General features: G+C 30.9%; 1 protein-coding gene across 1 annotated transcript in view; it reads right to left on the bottom strand.

Annotated features, from left to right (window-relative positions):
• The window catches only part of LOC142326983 (uncharacterized), a 32,477-nt gene extending 26,275 nt beyond the window's left edge, over window positions 1-6,202 (bottom strand). Inside the window, exon 1 of the mRNA XM_075369754.1 lies at window positions 6,051-6,202. The gene's annotated coding sequence lies outside the window, so the exon portion shown is untranslated. The remainder of the gene's footprint in view (window positions 1-6,050) is intronic.
• Window positions 6,203-21,170: the final 14,968 nt, after the last annotated feature.

Consider the following 21,170-nt stretch of genomic DNA (forward strand, 5'->3'; position numbering starts at 1 on the left):
TCGTTGACAATATCACGGTAATTTTTCCCCTTTCGATTTCCCAAAAACTCCGAATAACATTTTTGAATGCTTGCCAAGTTCCTTTCTCCAGTGGTTCAATAGCTCCTCAAATTTTTCATCATGTATTAGTGATTGTGTTTGTGGACCCACAAATATTCATTCTTTAATTTTTTTATCACTAATTTTAGGAAACTTCTGTTCGAAGTATCTGAAATCATGGGCTTGACGAAAGTCTTCATTAATCCTAGTTTGATATGTAACGGATGTAGATATACAATTTTAGTTTTACACAATGAAAACAAAATACTAAAAAAAGAAACCGTTCAAAGGAACAAAGCAAAATCACTGTAAAACAAAGAACCACCACTCAATAAAGGATTTCTTGCCCAAGTGAATAAATGAAGCCACCCCAAACTTATTCTTTTTTTTAATTTTTTGTTTTTTTGATTAATTTTTCATTTTTTTCCGGAAAGAGTGATTGCGTTTAGACGATTCTTTTCTAATGAAATGGTTTTTTCTGTCCCTACTATTCCACTCACAACAAAAACAACAGTACTTTGTGTAACCGAGCAGCAGACCAAGAATAAGTGCAATTACCTCTAAATCACCGCGATAGGGGTCATACACTGCATACTGAAGCTTTTATAATATAAATTTAAAGTTTTTATATGTTTCTTTAATACTAGCAGAGTGAGCCACAGGTACTATGGAATTTATTGTCATTATGTAGAAACACAGCTTTTAACTACCTTTGAAGGAATCAATGAACAAGCGCCATTCTGTTGGGTTATGTTCATTACAGTGTCTCCATAAGAGAAAACATGTCATTACAAAACACTAAGTCATTTTTTCAGAAAAATAGTCCTTAAATTTAGGATGAGGATTACGATAAATACCTTTTTATTTTTTGAAGAAGATTCCATCCATTTAGTAGGGAAGCAAGCATTGCAGACAGTGTTTTGGATCATTTTAAATCTCGTATGAGATATTTAAGATTTTCTTGAGTCAGTAAATGAGGCCCTAATGAACTGCTTTGTTCAATAGTTGTATCACCAGAATCGGTTTCTTTTTCTTCCTTACTTCCATCAGACCCTGAGCTCTCTTCATGTAATGTCACATTTGCTGGAGGTTTTAACGTGGGCAATTCTTCGCAGTGTGGAACTGGTCTCATTGCAGATTATAAGTTAGAGTACACCACTGTATGTTTTGATTTTGACGTAATCCCTTTAAAGCTTGTTAAGTAGAAATTGTTAAGCAGAACAGTCACAAGAGTAATCTTTGGGTTCCAAAGAACATACCCTCTGAGTTAGCTCATTTGATTCCATCATATTTACAATGCTGTAACAACTGTTTACGCTATTGCGTAAAGTTGAGTTATTTCCTATGAATTCAAAGCTAGGGTTGGGTCATCTTGTTTGTTACAGGCTTTGCAAATTTTACTATGTTGCGTAGTTGGGCTTGTCTTATGTGTATCTGTTTGTTTATATTTGTTTGGTTTATTCGAGACCTGGCGTCAGTCAGACGGGCGATTTCTGTCATCTTTAGTGACCGTGTGTTTTCATTTCTCGCAAATTTATTGGTGATCTCATACACTCCCTTTTGTTTCGTTCCCATACTAATACAGGCACACATCTCTTGTTTTTTACACACACTCTCTCCTGTCCACTGCCTAGGCTTGGTTTCCCCCTCTTTTCGTTCACGCTATTTTTTCGGCAGAGCAGATCAGACCTTCACCATGTAGATGACTTTTCGCTCTAAAACTTTGTGCTAATATCTTCATTGCATTTATACTCGCATACACGTTGCGGTATTTCTCTGTCGAATTATCTCTAGTTCTACCCGTCAGCGGTTCGTTATTTCACCGATCTCTATGTTTTGTTTTTGCCTCGTTTCTTTGTCAAGTTTAATCTTCAAATTCTGTATATTACGTCTATGCTGAAAGTGTTTCAATCACTACAAACTGCCAATTCTATCGACGCCGAATCTTCTCGAGCTGCTGATTAAATTTTCATCGATGCAGAATCTCTCCAAACTCTTTGCTACATATCTGAGATGCTACGTATTATTCTACCTCTAAACCACGTCTCACCCCTGTATTCCTGATACACCAGCGCGGACTACGCCCAGGATTACTGTATGTATTCATTTACCTTCACTCACGAGTTCGTCTCTTGCTAATATTTGTGTGCTACAGGCAAGTTCAATTTTTCATTATTTATTACTTTAAACAGTTATTTTATCATTAAAATTTGTGGAACATTCAGTTCATCATACCTTTGCGCATTTCAATTTCAAGTTTAGTTTAAAACCCATTTATTCACGACAGGTGGCTTATATAAGGTTGTGTCCTCGTTCAACGGCAACCTATTTTACGTGCTTAATTATTTCAATTTGTTGTTATCGTAATTAACTCTATCATTTAATCTTGTAACTTGTTAATCACCGAGATTAATTCTTTTCTACTCATTAACTGCATTCATACTATTTCTCTTAAATTAACCTAAAGCAAATTACTCCTGATGTGCAGTTATGTTTTAGCACTTCTTTTTAATTCTATATTTTCAAGAAAGCTTACTAGTAAAGGAACTCTATTTATATGTTTATTTATTTCAATTTGATTATTGTAATTAACTCTTTTTGTACTATAATATTATTGCGGCCTTTTTTCTACATTAAACTAGAATTACATTTTTATATTATTTAATGTTAAGTTTGTTGGTCATAAATCAGGAAAGGCCAGTGCCAATTAAGATTTACTGTAATTCATTTTTCTAAGTTAATGACATTTGTTCATTGCTAATTTTTCAATATTACAGCATTTGTCAGTATTGCAATAATTTTCCAGTCATACTATTTTTATTGATGTTTTGTTTTTCTAAGTATATAATTGTAAATCTCATTTAATATTATTATTACTGATATGTTGATTTCAGTTGATATTTCTTATGTGAAATTAAGTTATGTTTATTTCATAATTTCATTTAATTTAAGGTTATGCTTTAACATAAGTTCAGTTGTTTTACATAATTAAATTCCAATTTCTTTTGGCAAATACGATCTGTGTGTTTTTTGTTAACTTTACCCAACAACAACATTTTCTTGACAGTAGACAAATGGACGAAAAAAGGTTTTCAAGTATTAAAAAAAATTAAAATAACAAAAAAACTGTGGGTGATGGAGGAATTCCGAAAACATATTTGAAAATAGGATAAAACCTCATTAAGTACACCTATTGGTACTCGTGAAAAATCAGGTTGACCAGTGTTACTGAACTTTAACTTGTAACATTAAAACTATTATTTTTATATATTGAAACAAAAAACGCTAGATTAGTAATTCTGTGAACAGCAAAACTCTGAGAAAATGTTATAAATTGAGTTCTCATACAATATAAAGTTAGCAAAATTAAAAAAAAAAAAATGTAAAAAACGGAATTTGACTCAGTGAATGAGAACTAACCGTCGGTGCTCTTGGCAATAAATGTAGAGCCATTTGAAAATTAAATTTTAGGAAAAATCATTACAAATAATACGTTGATCCATACTAATAAATTTATACTATGTATACTAATAAATTATATATATTTATTGTATACTAATAAATTGATTAATTCACCCTAACTTTTGTGGAATTTTCAACAAGATTGCAAAAATATTTGTAGAACATTTTACTATTTTTAATAAACTAGATTCTTAGAACTAGTTTTTTTATTTATATATTTTTTTTGTTATGAAAGAGCGGGTATCAACAGCTATGGTCATTACCCTGGGAGAAATTGGTAGCGTATGAAAAGATGCCGTTCCTGATCGGGATTAGAACCCGGGACCTCCACACGAAATGCCGAGACGCTACCTACTCACCCATGGAGGTCGGCGATTTTTTATTTTAATTTCTTTTTTTTTTTGACTTCAGTCATTTGACTGGTTTGATGCAGATCTCCAAGATTCCCTATCTAGTGCTAGTCGTTTCATTTCAGTATACCCTCTAAATCCTACATCCCTAACAATTTGTTTTACATATTCCAAACGTGGCCTGCCTACACAATGTTTTCCTTCTACCTGTCCTTCCAATATTAAAGCGACTATTCCAGGATGCCTTAGTATGTGGCCTATAAGTTTGTCTCTTCTTTTAACTATATTTTTCCAAACGCTTCTTTCTTCATCTATTTGCCGCAATACCTCTTGATTTGTCACTTTATTCACCCATCTGATTTTTAACATTCTCCTACAGCACCACATTTCAAAAGCTTCTACCCTTTTCTTCTCAGATACTCCGATTGTCCAAGTTTCACTTCCATATAAAGCGACACTCCAAACTGTATTTTTAATTTAAACTTTTTTTAAAAATATTAATGAAGGATATAAATGTTCTATATCTGATTATTGATGTATTTCAGCAAAGAATTTTGTGGGACCATGGATAAACTCAAGAGAATAAATCTAAATAATTATTTATTAAAACTTTTTTCAAGGGATGGGCAAAAAATGTTTGATAATTTTCCCGGCTATACTGTATACGGAAAATTTAGCTTTATCTAAAATTTACTGATTCATAAACAATATTGTCCAATAAAACAAAAGTTACTGTATGAGTAACTTCTTCCGAATTCAGAATAAAATATTTTTGTAATTAGATAAAAGATTCACTAGTGACGAAATAATGTAAAATTGAATGCTATCATAATTATTTGTAACATAACCGGTCTTGTTCTGAAATTTTCCCATTCGTAGAGCAAATAGACAGTTATTGCCATTTTTTTTGCTGAAATTAAAATTTTTTATTTTTAATATTTTAATGACCTTACCCAAAATTAAAATATTTTACAATGAGTGATATATAAAAATGTAGCAGCGATATAAAATACCGAATAGCACAAGCGAAACGAGCCTTCAGTCAGAAATATAATTTGTTTACATCAAACATTAATTTAAATGTCAGGAAAAGATTTGTGAAAGTATATGTTTGGAGTGTCGCTTTATATGGAAGTGAAACTTGGACGATCGGAGTATCCGAGAAGAAAAGATTAGAAGCTTTTGAAATGCGATGCTATAGGAGAATGTTAAAAATCAGATGGGTGGATAAAGTGACAAATGAAGAGGTATTGCGGCAAATAGATGAAGGAAGAAGCGTTTGGAAAAATATAGTTAAAAGAAGAGACAGACTTATAGGCCACATACTAAGGCATCCTGGAATACTCGCTTTAATATTGGAAGGACAGGTAGAAGGAAAACATTGTGTAGGCAGGCCACGTTTGGAATATGTAAAACAAATTGTTAGGGATGTAGGATGTAGAGGGTATACTGAAATGAAACTAGATAGTACTAGGCTAGCACTAGATAGGGAATCTTGGAGAGCTGAATCAAGCCAGTCAAATGACTGAAGACAAAAAAAAATAAAAAATAAAAATGTTAACTTTAACTACCTGAAGCTTTTAGTGTTATATTTATAAACATCAATTTAAAATTGATATTTATATTCCAAAATTCACTTCAAAATGGTATTTGCAGAAAAAAAAAGAAAAAAAAGATAATTATGATTGCTTAAATTTAGAAGTAATTAGTCATTACCTTAACTGCTATATTAAAAATCATTAATGATATATAACAAAAACTTTAATTTTAATGAAAGAATTATCGCAATTCAGATAGGTAAACGGCTAGAATACACGAGTAGAATTAATAAACACAAACAAAAAACACTGTATGTTACTAACTTAAAAAATTCAATATATTATAATTATTTATTAATATTACAACGTGTAAAAAAATATTTTATTCTAAAGATTACGTTACATTGAAATAATGTTGGTTTCGACAAAGCAGTGTGGATTTGTAGTAAAATGTAAGTAGTCAATCGAATTATCTAATTAGAATTGTCTATTTACAATAGTTTAGTATTTTTTTTTTTTTTTAGTAGTGGAGGAAAAATAGAAGCAAATTTGTTAATTTAATATTCAATTTTCATAGACTATTTAATCTAACAAGTTAATTTACGAAAAACATTTATCTAAAGAAAAAAATCTCCAACAGTGAAATTATCATGATACTTACGTAATAGACTTTCTTATAAATCTCGTTGAAAGCGGTTTACTAACTAGATAGCAAATATTAAAAATTAATCCTTTATTTATAGTTGCGATTCTAAAATGCACGATCATGAAATCGCATTTTATGTCGTCAATTATATGGCAGCAAAAAAACAAATGTAATGTTTAAAATTAGATGTTTTCTCCTTGAAAATGCTAATTCATCTTCATATAGACTTCTTTTTCTGTTTTTTTTTTTATTTATATTTATATAAAAAATTCAAAATTCTTTTGCACGATGTACATTACCGGTAGGTTTAAAACTGGATGACTTTTATCCGTTTGTAATCTTTAAAAAAAATTAATTACCAACACAAATCCTAAAATTCGAATAAGTTATTGATAGTTTAACTTCGGAAAAATGCCAGGAATACCGAGATTAAAAACCTGGACGCTCCACCTGAAAGGCAAAGTGAAAATCATTAAGTTACAGGGATTATATTTTATCAAGTTTATTAATTTTTTCATGAGTCTTTTCTTAATCTTAGCACCAGAAATACTGTTTTTTTGTTTTTATTTATTATTATTAATGCTATTCAACGATCAATTTATCGAATGAAATAAAAGGATAACAAAAAATTCTGAAAATAAAAAAATGTGATAGATATACCCATAATTATTTCCCTTCTCTTTAATGCGAGTAAATATTTATTATTTTTACAAGTTATTTTGAGTTTATACAACAATAAAATTTTATACACAGTTGAGGAAGTTGTCTAGTGTGTTAAGGAAGTTTATAATTTTTGATTAATGAATGAATAATAGTTTTAATAATAAACACAACAATATTTAAAATTTGATAATTTTGTTAGCACACATAGTATAAGTTACATTTTTTTCTCTAAACTTCACAGATCAACAACTGTTGGTTATGTAAAAAAAATACCATTACTAATCAAGTTTTACCGCTGCTAATTGAAAAGTTGTAAAATCTCACAGCTTACATACTAATAAAACCTAATATTTGTATGGTTTTTTTTTTTAGAATTACGATTTATTTATCAAGACTAACGTTTGTTAAGTACATGTTCCTCCAGAATTTTTGATAGCAGTGCTTGATCATGCTAATAACTGGTTTTGAGACTGTAATTGTCTAAAGTTATTGAGCTGTATAAATTATTACCTAGTTAATAATTAAATTGAATCAGTGAAAGCGAGAATTTCACTAGAGAAAATATATAATTGAATAAAATTTGAGTAGAGAACAACCAAAGAAACGAATTGGAGGAGAAAAGTACAAAGAATGGAACAGGGAGAGGCAAATTTGAGAGATGTACAATTTAAAAAAAGGTTATTAAATTGGAATATATTAAATAAAACAAACATTTAAAATTTACAGTTTGATATAGAGGGTATTTGTTTTGTTTTTGCTGTTGTTTTATTTTCAATCTTTTTTAGATTTTATTTTACAGGCTTAAATACTAAAATAAAACAACGAGAAAATACAGCAGTATTAATTCTATCGGTATTTTGCTTATTTTAGTTTGAACCTCTGCGCTGAATCATATTTCTTCATTCACATTCTTCTGTATGTTACGCGTGAGTAAAAAAAGGCACGATTTTTTCAACCTTCGAAAAAAAAGGTGATTTACTAAAGGCAATTACTTAATTTTTATTCAAAACAAAATAACTTCTAAGTATCGATGACTTGGTAGAAATAGGATTTCCTGCTTCATCATATAGGTTTCTCACATTCTTAGAACAAAATAATTTATTTTGAATAAAGAATAACTTCTAACATTTTAACGTTAGATTTTTTAATTTTATTTTCAGTTTCCAAAAAAAAAGTTATTTGTTTAGAGTAAAACAAGAGGATAAAGTTAATAAATTTATCATCTCATATTGAAGAAAAAACACATGGTAAGAAGTAAAAATGTAACAAATTTTTATATTTAATAAAATTTGGGCCAGGAGAACGAGAAATTTTGTTAAGTAGCAGCAGCCATGTGCTCGTGGATACCGGTGTTCTTTGGTGGTTGGGTTTCAATTAACCACACATCTCAGGAATGGTCGAACTGAGAATGTACAAGACTACATTTCATTTACACTCATACATATCATCCTCATTCATCCTCTGAAGTATTATCTAAACGGTAGTTACCGGAGGCTAAACAGGAAAAGAAAAGAAAGTAGCAGCCATGAAAAGGTAGCAGCAAACTTCACGACTGAGCTTTGAGGCAAGGTCAACCTTCTATTTGTAATAATGGATCAGTGAACTGATTCACAACGCGCATTTGATGTGAAGGTGTATAACAAAACTGTGATAAATTGACAAACACGGGTTGAGAATTTTGATGAGACAGAATTAGCTTTAAAAAAGAAACCGTTAGGAACTCCACCATCTTAGCGAACCCCAGAGAATATTGAAGAGGTTCAGGTTTCGTTTCCAAGAAGCCCTCATCGTTCTTCTCGTAAACGCACATCACCTTTGCGCCTCATCCGAACAAATTTTTAACAAATAATCCACAGGAATTTACAATTCCATTCATTGAATATACTAATTCTGCAGCAGATAAACAAATATTTATAAGGGAATTCGAGAGATTTTCCCAGAAGTGATTCCAAAATACTATGAAAGATTTTCCTCTTCAATTCGAGGAATTCATACTACAGGACAGATACAATCTACTCGACATTGTTTTCAAACCTGAAAAAACTTGTATGTGAATCCTTAAATGACATATAGTATTAGTTTTAATTTTCAACTATAATACATTTTTTTTTTTACATTCGGAACCACTGTTAATTAATTCAGAGGATGAGATGAATTACAATATTTGTAGCGTGTAAAAAAGCCATGTCTGACCGTGATTCGAACCCAGGACCTCCGGATGAAAGATCGAGGCACTACCACTCGCACCACGGTGGCCGGCTCAACTACAATACTTGCTGAAACATATTTTAACGTTGGAGATATGTTTTCAAAATATCACGTTTTCCTGGTCCATGTTGTACTAGAAAGAAGTGAAAAAACTGTAGTTTTTTTCAAATGATTACTTGCATTTGTCTTAATTTATTTTTTGATTAAAAGATATTTAAGCTTGTGAGATCAGAATTTAAACATTTAATACTACATTATTAGAAGTGAACAGATGGAGATAAAAAATTACTTTTATAATAAATAACTATGTTAAATAACAAAATATATATTTTGTGGGTATATTTCTAAGGAAAATAATAATAATATGTAATTTAAATATACATAAAGATCTTTGTTTTTCCGTTTAATCGTAAAAAAATAAGTTATAAGAACATTCTGCGTTAAGTTTCTTAGAGCAAAATAATATTAAATTACAAAAGTTTTTAAATAATGCTGGAGGTGTATAATGTTGTATAGCTTTTATTTTGTATAATATTAACTTGGATACATCTTGTTATAATTGTAAAATTTATTTTTACGATATTTTTGTCTGAAAAGAATATTTTAAAAATAAATTTGAAAACTACATAATATTTTTTTATTCTTCTCTTTTAGTTACTGAAATACAATAAAGAATTTTATGGAGAAACCTTTATGAACACTTACATGTCATTTTTGATTTAATTATATTTTTATTTAATTATGCAATAGTTATAAGGAAGTGCAAAGTTACTGCCACTCTACTTTCCAATCTCTTATAAGATGAGAAATTTAATATTTTTGTCGCTTAAAAAATTCCAAATACGTATGGGATCGAACATATAAACTTTCCGGTAGCTATTATAATTTTATATTACGACTAACCTTAACTGTGATTAACGTGTTAAGCACAGTTAAAATTATATTTAGGTCAGCGCTTGCCCTTTTCGTGTGACCCCAGCTGTGTTCGTTATACTCATGGTTATGAGAATAATACTGATAAATAACAATTAAAGCCTGAACAGCTCTTCTCTTCATTCAACATTTCCCTCGCTCTTGACATAGAAGCCCTATGCTGTAGATAAACATAACGCTTCTGGTTCCTCTTTCTATTACGTAAAATACCCTATTTTTCGGGAAAGGATCAATGAAGAAAACTGGAAATCGGATTTGTCAAAAACGCATAGTCTATTATTTATACGTCCAAAACCTAAATCAATAACTGTATTAGATCGTCGCCCAAGAGGAAAGTTTCACAACTAGCCTAAGGGAGAGAGAGCCTCAGTTTACGGCTTCAGACCTTCCCCGAAATAACAGTAATATATCCTGAAAATTTGAAAGCAATTGGTCCGTTGGTTCTCGCGTGATGCTATTGCAAACGGACAGAACCGCCAGAAACTATCGCGTTTGTATATTAGATATCGATTCTTTCCATAGAAACTGGGAACAGAATATTATGAAAGTTCGTGATACGTATTATTTTGTACGTTTACTGCCTTGCTTTCTTGCCACAAGTCAGTCAATAAGCTATTGGTTTAGGATGTTTTTATTCTACTGCGGTCTTAGTCTCCTTTTCTTAAACCATGGGCTTAATGAATCCTATCGTTTCTGAATAATGCTGTATATATGAACATTTTTCAGAACTATTCTTCAGTAATCTGTTGACTTAATAAGAATTATTTTAAAATTATTTTATTATTATTATTTCATAAACTCGTTAATCAGAATAAATAATTGTTTCTAATAATTTGAATTAATTTTCGGGAAACCACCAAGCAAGGTTTAAGAAAGGAAGATTAATAGTGAAATAGATATTCATCCTGAAAGAAGCAATCTTTTCTCTCATGTAGCTTGCAATCCTAATATTGATTTTCAGTTCTCTAAAGCTTGCGATACTAAGCCAGTCTTATAAGGACTTTAAAATTTTGACAATCCATGTCTTCAATAATTTGACTAATTTACTCTCTTCTGAGTCTGCCTCAATAAATTTTTCCTTCCACCATTCCTACTAGTAATTGTGTAATAGTTCTTCGTGTCTTAAAATATGTCCTACCCAGTTTTAACTAGAGATTTTCATAAATAATGCTTAATGAGCGCACTCCACACAGTGGTCTATTAAACGTAATGACAATAACGTTTTTTGATGAGGCAGTAAAATTGCATAATATTACAAAGACTGCAATTCGGAACACGTTGGCACGATTGAGAATCTAAAATGAGGGCAGTTTTGTTTTGGGACTGAAGTAGAATTTAAGTATACTGGAGCTAGTATGAACAGAGGAGATGAAGAACGTGTAGAGATTCAGAATAGACCTGAGAGTGTAAACAAATATCTATATAATTTAAACAATATACATTATTCTGAATTAAAAATTTGTTAGGTTCCTAACGTTTTCTCATAATCGATAAAACTGTGAATTTACAGAAAAATCAAGCAATACTACTTGCAATAGGAAGTAAAAAGGATCTCAGCGCCAAAAAAAAAAATTATCCAGGAGAAAAACTGACTAACCTCTTTATTTTCAGTGTTAAAATTACGAAGATGTATAAAAGTAAAATTTTATCTTGTTTAATTTTTTTTTTAAATCATCAGTGACATGACGACTTACCATTCTGTAAAACTAACCTATTAACCAGATAGCATTTTGAGACCATAATAAAAACTGTAGAGCTTTATTCTTATGCTTAACAGTAAATGATATTTACATTTAACAGATCATTTAATAGATCATGTACGAATAATACATTGTAATAAAAAACAATGATAATACATAAGATAACGCATAAAGAATATGAGGGTTTTAATTTAAAAAAATGACATTATAAAATAAGATTCTTTTAAAAATATTTAATCTTTTTATAAATGTTTATCTATTTTAAGCATTCTATCAACTATATAAGACTAGCTTCCTTATAGCCTTGTTTCCACCTAACGTAACTTCGCAACTCAATAGTTTAATGTTAGGTTTAAATTTAATAGTTATTTGTTGTAGGCTTACAAATGATATTTTTCAGACGGGTTCATGTTAATGTAGTTTTTATTTTTTATATAACAGATTTTTTTACTATAACAGAAAAAAAACGGTCTTAGATAAAACAAATGTTCCTCATAACCACTGAAAATATTCGAATGCTCTGTAATTATTTTACAAAAAGAAAGTGGCGAAAATGAATTTTGGTATAATAAAATATGTAGCTATATTTATTGAATATAAAGATCAAATCATTAAAAAAAACAATTTGGAGAACATGGAAAACAAGTTGGCTTTATTTGATTTTTGGTGGTTTTGGAAACCATAAGCTTTATTCGTTCACAAAATTAGGTGATTCTACGTTATCATAAATCATACAAAACATTTCGAATGCGTTAAAGTTACAAGCTTGGAAATTGGTGAAATATTATATTAACCGTAGAATTTCAATAGCTTTTTTATGAAAGTTATTTTTTCCCACTACTTTTTAAAAGTTTTCTTTCATTACGTTTAATATAAAATTTGCTATTGTGTGACGTAATGTTTTCATTAATTTCAGTTGATTCCATAACAAAACCGGCAAAAAATGCATTGTACGAGACTAGACAGTAGCTTATAACAAAGAACAGACATACAATGGGGAACTGGCAGTTAGTCCCTTTCAACGGTGTTGCTACGCGTCATTTTTTAGAACTAAAGTTTTCTTCAGGTATACAAAAACATATAATAAGTTGGTAAATAGCCCCTTTGAATAGACTTTTCTTGTGGTAAACTACCACAAAAAAAAATAATTTTTTGCCACTCAGTTCCTGACTACCTTTCACACTCCAATTTTAAAGTATTAATTTAGGGTTGCCAGATTTCTTCCAAATCAAACCGGGACACCCCTTCCCACCCGAAATAATCAACAATATTGTTGAAAACTTCGTTTTTCCTCTCCCTGAGATCTTGATCTTTTATATCGCCAATTCCTCTGTGGCTAATACTTAAATATGTATTACAGTGTTTGCAAAAGTCTTCGTATTCAGTTCCGCATTTTTTAATGAATGAATATGACTTACTATATTTTTCAATAAATTTGCACTTCTCTTTGGCATTTTTACGATAAACTAAAAAAAATAATAAATCTTTTATGTATTTTAAACATTATCAATCATTAGAATATTAAAAACGTCGATACAGTATTAGCAAAACTCACTAACGTATTATTAAATAAAACAGCTTACACTGTCACGGGTAGTAAATTGTGTAGCAGTCAGTCGTATACGTTGCGTCGAAGGAAGCTCCCAGATGACTCTTTGGCTTTCAATTACTGTTATAGTTTACTTCCCAATTAAAAGATATAACGTGCACAAAAAAAACATCCGACAACTACAAATGTCTGAAGACTTAAAGCGGAGGCCAAAACCAGTGTTGCCAGTGCTGCGCTACCGCTTCCGGCTACTGTCAATCTCACGCATCCACTCAAGCCTATTTCAATTAGTTCACATCCGCACATCGACACCATGCACAAACTGTATGTACGATGGACAAAAATGCTAAATAGGAAAATTGTGAAACTGGGACTTATGGGCGTCCCGAAAGGTTCGTTCGGAACACTGGGAAACGAGGCTTAAAACCGGTGACAATCCCGATTAATTGGGACACCTTGCAACCCAATTAATTTTAAATGAAAAACACAGATTATACAATTTTTTTACCGTTAACTGAACCGGTCTCTTAATCTCTTTAAAACAGGTTTATTAACAAGAGGACCATCCATAACTTCTGTGACAATGGAGCCGCATAAAACGTCGAAGAAAGCTTAGATTAGTATTTGTCATATATTTTGTAAGCGAAATGTAATTATATTTTTCTCGTCATAAAAGTTGCCGCTCTGAGGCGAGTTCCTTGTACAATGTCCATCTCAGAAGTTTAAAGATTCTGATACTTTCCATTTCCTATTAGATTCTCTTTAATATTGGAAGGACAGGTAGAAGGGAAATATTGTGTAGGCAGGCCACGTTTTGGAGTATGTAAAACAAATTGTTGGGGATGTAGGATGTAGAGGGTATACTGAAATGAAACGATTAGCACTAGATAGGGAATATTGGAGAGCTGCATCAAACCAGTCAAATGACTGAAGACAAAAATAAAATTAGATTCTCTATAATTTTTATTCTTGACTCTGTTTTTGCAGCTTATGATCCTTTAAGTACGTACGGGTTTTTAATCAATTCTTCTCTCGTGATATCCCAAAAAATCAGTTTCTAAGTCGAACGGTTTTAATTAAGCTATTTTCCCCGTTAACTAACTTTCTTCATTCTTCATTTTTCACTTTATTCATTTAAACTTTCTTAATCTTCTCCATGTCCATATTTTAAATGTGCCCCTTTTTTCTTTGTCTTCTTCTTACTGTATTGTTGTTTCATATCCAAACAAAAGTACACTTCACAAATCGCTTCTTTAACTTTAACGCCACTTTATTACATAGTAAATGTTTCCTTCTGTTAAATGTTTTCCTTAGCTATTGCTGCAATTTTTGGTTTTATATTGTTTCAATTCCGCAATTTTTCGTTAACATTGCACTTAAGATATTTGTTGCATTTGTTTAAATTTTTCTTCTATAATGCAGACATTCATTGGTTTACTGTCACTTATCACATTTACATTATTTTGCCTAACATTTCATTTCATTCCATGTTTCACCGTAGTGTCTTCTAATTTTGAAATAAGTTTTTGAATATTGTATGCTTCATATCTTAATAAAAGCATCAGAATCTTATAGAATCTATTCTTCCTACATCAATTTCTTCATCTTTTTGCCGACATCTTTGTTCATTAGATTAACTGGCATAATTAATGAGGTCGATGATAGACGTCATCCTTGTCTTATGTAAAACCTCTTTTTTCACTTATTTTGAGCATCGTTTATTTTCATAGACGTTTTCTGATCCACGAGCAATTCTTTAAATCATTTGCAGCCTTTTCAGTGAACATAATGACGTATTTATATTTTCATTAGTTTATCCCACTTGACAAGGTGGAAGTTTTTACCATTTATGAAACATAAATCTATAATCTACTTCTTTCTATGTACTAGTCACAAGTAGTTGTTAGCACAAATTCTCCGTTACCTCATTTTTCCTAAATCTATATCGTATAGATATCAGTGCAGAAACTTTATTCACTTAAACTATAAGACTTTTTACTTTGAAACTAAAGTAATTCATTTCCTTCAATAATGAAATAAATGCTGCCATACTAACATGATTTTAGATCTCTTTGAGTAAATATGAGTAGTAAAAAAAATACAAAAAAACAAAAAAAATTACAAAAATATATTTGATTACATATAAAAAATATTTAAAAAAATGCTTTTATTTAACTAATATTAATATTAACATTAATAAAAAGAGGAAACAAATTATAAAAAATCTCTAAAAAGTAAAAAAGAATAATTAAATCAAATTGAGAATTTTAAACAAAAAAATATAATATATTAACAAATACAAAAATGCACTGAAAAGTAAAAAATAAATTATATAAATATCTAATAAATAAATGTAATAATTGTTAAATTTTAAAATTAAAAGTAATGAAAATATTTAGTTAAATAAAAGCGTGGCGCAGTTTTCATAATTTATTTAAAACAACACAACATTTATTTTTACAACAATTAATCTTCATTTTCATTTTTAATAACGACGCGAGGAGGCGGAAAGGTCTACTGGAACCTCTCCACTTGAGACTAGCTACAAGTAACAATCTGGGAAAATGAACCCACTCGCTTTCTTTGTACGTGTTCTCACATAGTTGAAGTTCATCTTCGAATTCTGCTTGTAATCTAAGCCAAACTAAACACACTCTTTCCGCTCAAAGTTTCATTTTAATTAATTATGAATTTTTATTTAATGAATTCATAATTACGATTACAATTGTAATAATGATAATAATAAATAATTTTTCAGATTACTGTTAAAATGTAATAACTTTGTGCAAGATTATTTTTAATCTTATTAACCCTTAAATGTCATCTCGGTGCAAATTTGAACCATCAAAGAATTAAAACTTGAGTTATTTCATTAGAGATAAATAAAGTATATACATGTACTAAACAACCTCATTAAACAAAAAATATATTTTAAAATACGGAAAATGTCTATAAATACTTATTCGAAAACAGTGTTATAAAAACTGCGCCACGCTTTTATTTAACTAAATATTTTCATTACTTTTAATTTAAAAATTTAATAATTATTACATTTATTTATTTTTTATTTAGTGGTTATTTTTATTAGATATTTATATAATTTATTTTTTACTTTTTAGAGGGTTTTTCTAATATGTTTCCTTTTTTTATTAATGTTAATATTAATATTAGTTAAATAAAACCTTTTTTAAAAAATAATTTTTTATATATAATCAAATATATTTTTGTAATTTATTTTTGTTTTTTTGTATTTTTTACTTTTTAGTTTTAATGAACAATAACCTTTTATATCCAAAAAAAAATTCTTAATAATATTTATATCTGAATATTATTGTATGTTCAAGTTTGCTTGTTTATTAAGACTAAAAAGTAAAAATATTTTTTTACACAACGAAATTACATACGTGTACCAAATTTCAATCATTTTCATGCTATAGTTGATGAGAAATAAAAATTTTATGCAACATGCATGAATTTAGCGTAGGGGGAGCGCGTTGGCGGGTGGGGGTGGGTCATATCAAATTGCCGGCTCTGTAACATTGTATTGTCATCGACGTTACATACGTGAATCAAATTTCATTGATTTTCATACGAAAGATCTAACGATATAGCAGTTGCAAGATTTCATTACAATTAAAGCAAGTTAAATAAACGGTTATAAAAAAAATATTAAAATTTAAAATTAAGATTTTATGTTAATTATTGTTATGCAAGAAGGTAATTTAAAAAGCACTATATTTAATAAAAAAAGTAAAAAATCCTGTGATAGAAAAAGACATGTCTGATGTTTGATATTTGATATTCTGGAGAGTCTAATATGCTAACCAGTAAAATATTTCACATCATGTAATTAAGTTAAAATTTGCTTTAAATCTAATTAGTGCTTCATCTACTTACAAAATAAAAATATAGTAATATTGCCTTGTAAATAACTCTTTTAAACAAATCAAATAAAAGAAATTGTCTAAATCCAAAGAAATATGCTTACAGAGAAAATGTTCCTCTTTGTGAACACATCTTCTAGAATTACATTTACATTGTTCAGTAGCATGCAAATTAATTCGAACACAGGGAATTTTTTGTTTATTTTTATGTTGTTGCTACACTGCTTGAGCATACCCATTATTTAACTTGTTTGTATAATATTAGGTCATAATTCTTTGCCTTTCACCCAGAGGTCCCGGGTTCGAATCCCGGTCAGGCATGGCATTTTCACCCGCTACAAATCATTCATCTCATCCTCTGAAGTAATGCTTAACTGTGGACTCAGAGGTTAAAACAAAAAAAAAAAAAAAGGTCATAATTCTTTGATTTTTCACCAATTTTCATTTTATAAATAGTGTTATGTGAAAGTTTATTTCTTTTTTACTTGCTTTTCTTTAAGTCACAATGTTCTTTTTTTCATGTTTGTCCTCAAATATTGCATCATTAATTTAACATACTTCCTGACATTGTCGATTGATGAAATTTTGCACTCACCAAGGTCGGATGACAATACAATATTCCACCATTACTTTTGCAAATATCCTCCCGTACGGGGATAAATTAAGGGTGCGGGTGTAAAAAAATTGCAAAATATGTAAAACGGCTATGCGGGGTTTTGAGGGAAGCAGATGACAAATCCGATAGCCCTGTGACATAAAAAAAGAAACAGCGATTCAACCCAAAAGACTTCAGCAACAACAACTTATGCTCAGGTAGAGGCTAATGTTCCTTCTCCAACTGTTAATTCAGCCCTGTTCCTTGGTAAGGTTGTACTTACTATGGTTACTATGACAGAGAGAATAATCGCCAATAGAATAAAGTCTTTTTCTCATAAGAAAGTTATAAGATGATCATCCAAGAAACAGCCACCAGATAATACGTCAACGAAGAATAAAAGTAAATCTGGCTAGAGCAAGAGAGATAATAAAGCAGAATTCAGGTTCGTCTGTATAACCTGTCAAATGGGCCGGTGAATAGTGTAATTATTCAGAGCCCCCTAAGGACGCTTGGAAGCTTTGGAAATCGGAGATTATCTCATAAAAACCACATAAGGGAGTCTGTTTCCCCCCTGATTGAAGCGGTGATAGGTGCGTCTCCTGACATTGAGTTCTTCCCACTTCCCGCTTTAGAAACCAGGCGCCCAGCCAAGTCCGATGTTGTCCGCTGTTTCGATGGTCTCTGACTCGGAAGCCTGGAGCTACACGGGCGATGATATTCTTATCAAACTCGAAGCTGTTCAAAGAATGGAGAAGAAGAGGAAAAGAGGATAACCGAAAATCAAAACACAAGATTAACTCCTAAAAAATAAACGAGTCGATTCTTCTGCGGAATCAATGAATGTTTGTCAAACGTCTATGAACTTCAACGCTTGGTAAATAATGTAGACCTACTTTATATGTGCCTACATGAAACAAATTTCCGCAGAGTTGAAAATTTCTACTGAAGAAGATATAATATTTATCGGTGAGAATAATCGTGAAATACAAGAATTAGAGATGGAGTAGCCATATTAACGTCAACATGAGCTACCACCAAAGCGATTGAAATAAACACAAATCAGCAGGCGATCGCAGTCTAAATAAATTGCCCTATGAATTTGCCAAATTTTAATTGGAAGGACAAGGACCTAACGCGTTTAATTACCTAGCATCTCGCTCCCATACTACTAATGGACGACTTCAACAAACAGAATCCTTTTCGAAAATAGGATCGACTAGATTTCCGGGGAAGAGAATCGGAAAAGTCCTTTTAAATCCTCATTCTATTATTTTAAATGATGGCTCAAGAAGTTATTTTAGTACCAGAGACGGATCGACGTCCTGTATAAATTTAATATTTTTAAGCGCTTCGATTGCACTAAAATACTTATCAGGTCTTCAGGGAGTGATCATTTTCTGATGAAAATTTCTAACAGATGCTAAAAGAAAATTATATCTTCAAGAGATTGTTATTTGATAAAGGAGATTGGACAAGCTTATGAGCTAATTCGATACTCCCTGAAACAACTAGAGTTATCGAAACTGATGTCGATGCTATAACGATTGCTTTATTTGACTAAGGGTCAAGATATATTCCCAGAACACCCAGGAAATTCAAGAAGCCACTCTTTCCGCGGTGAAATGATGAAATAAGTGAAGCCATAAAAAGAAAGAGAAAAGCATAAAACGGTTTAAAGAAACATCCAACACTAAAAAATTTGGTTGTCTTTATGAAACACAGGAGGTATGCAAAAAGACTAACGACAGATTCTAAAAAAAATCCTGGCAATAATACTTGTCATCAATTAACAGAAACACGATTGCATCAGACGTTTGGAAAAAATGTAGGCTATTTGTGGGCGTACAAACTTTACTCTCATAACTTGCCTTCAGTTTGAAGATGATAGATAATTCAAACGAAATTGCTGAATTACTAGCCAATCACTTGGAAGAAGCTAATAAAACTACTAATTATGATGAATGTTTTAGAGATAAAAAAACAGATCTGGAAGGTCAGCTAAATTTTGGAACTAAAATGAATTTTTCATGTAACGTACCATCTAAAATAGAAGAGCTTGTGAATGCGTTGTCTCCTCGTTGAATCTCCTCAACAGGAGATTTCTGGTCCGGGCGAAATATATTATATCATGACCAGACAGTGAAGCACCTCTACCAAACTTAGATTGTTAGAACTATAAATCATATATGGCGGGATGGTATGTACCTGCAATGGAAGAAAACACATACTGTTCGAATTCCAGAAAAAAATATAAAAATCTTATCGATCCCAAGAGTTGGCGTCCTATTTCCTTGTCGAGAGCAGTGGGAAAAGTTTTTGAAAAAATGATAAGTAATCAACTAGTTTGGATTTTAAAAAGAGAAGGTCTTTTATCCTCACATAAAGCCTGATTTTCATAGTACCATTCAATTACTGACCAAATGATTATTTTAGAGAATATTATGTACTCAACAGCTACATCACATGGAAACAGTGTGTTGGAGTCTTCTTTGAACTGCAGAAGGCTTCGATATTGCCTGTCGTCATGGAATAATGCTTCATCTACATGAATGGAGCATTCGTGGCAATCTACCAGCATTACTTAACAACTATATGAACGACCATACTTTTTTAAGTAAGTGTTTAGAATGGGTACTTATGAGAAAAAAAGATTTGAAAATGGCATACCACAAGGCTCGCCGTTGAGCAGTACCTTGATGACACCATCAGTAAAGATATTAGCTATTCCAGCAGAAATCAGGAAAAGTATTTACGTCGACGATCTGGCAATTGTGTTTGTCAAAAACACTTTAGTTATGGTGAAGTATAAATTGCAACAAGCGATATACCCCTTTAACGAAGTGGCAAGGAATAATGGTTTCAAATTTTCACCAGAGAAGACACACCAGTTTACACTTCTGTAGGAAGAGAACAGCTCACCGTAGTCCTGTTTTGATCATCAATGATCACCTAATCTAATACAAGGACAATGTACAACAATGTATTTTTAGATCTACTATTAAATAAATCCTTTACATTGGGGCTACATGCACAGGGCTAGAATGTTAGATGCAAGAAATCCCTAAACATTAATAATTGTTTATCAAATATCAACTGTAGCTCAGACAAAGAAATATTATTGCGGCTTTATAAAGCATTGGTAATCGCACCTCGATTATTGTTGTATTGTATATTCATCCGCTAGAAAGTCGCGTCTATGAACGTTAGTCGTAATACATAAAAACAGGATCAGATGCTACAGGCTGTTTCCGTACAAGTCCGGTGACAAGTTTAATGCCAGAAGCCGGTATAATCCCACTACATTACTGTTGAGATCTTACTGTTAAGATATGCAGCAAATATATGGACCTTTCCTACCCATATAAACAAAAAACCTTTAACAACTATCCTTTGGTTGCATTATATTAACGTCGTGCTACCTATTCCAGACCAGCCTGAATACGTTATCATGAATTAACAAGGAAGCATGGAATTATTTTACCAAATGCATTACGAATTTCTACAAGGAAAATACTGCCATGGCTTTTACCCGCAGTAAGTACAAATTGGATCTCTCTCATAGAAAAACAAGAGAGAAACCAGCAGGAATATCGTCAACCA

This window comes from Lycorma delicatula, chromosome 1 (genome assembly GCF_047948215.1).
Source record: "Lycorma delicatula isolate Av1 chromosome 1, ASM4794821v1, whole genome shotgun sequence".
Taxonomy (NCBI): domain Eukaryota; kingdom Metazoa; phylum Arthropoda; class Insecta; order Hemiptera; family Fulgoridae; genus Lycorma; species Lycorma delicatula.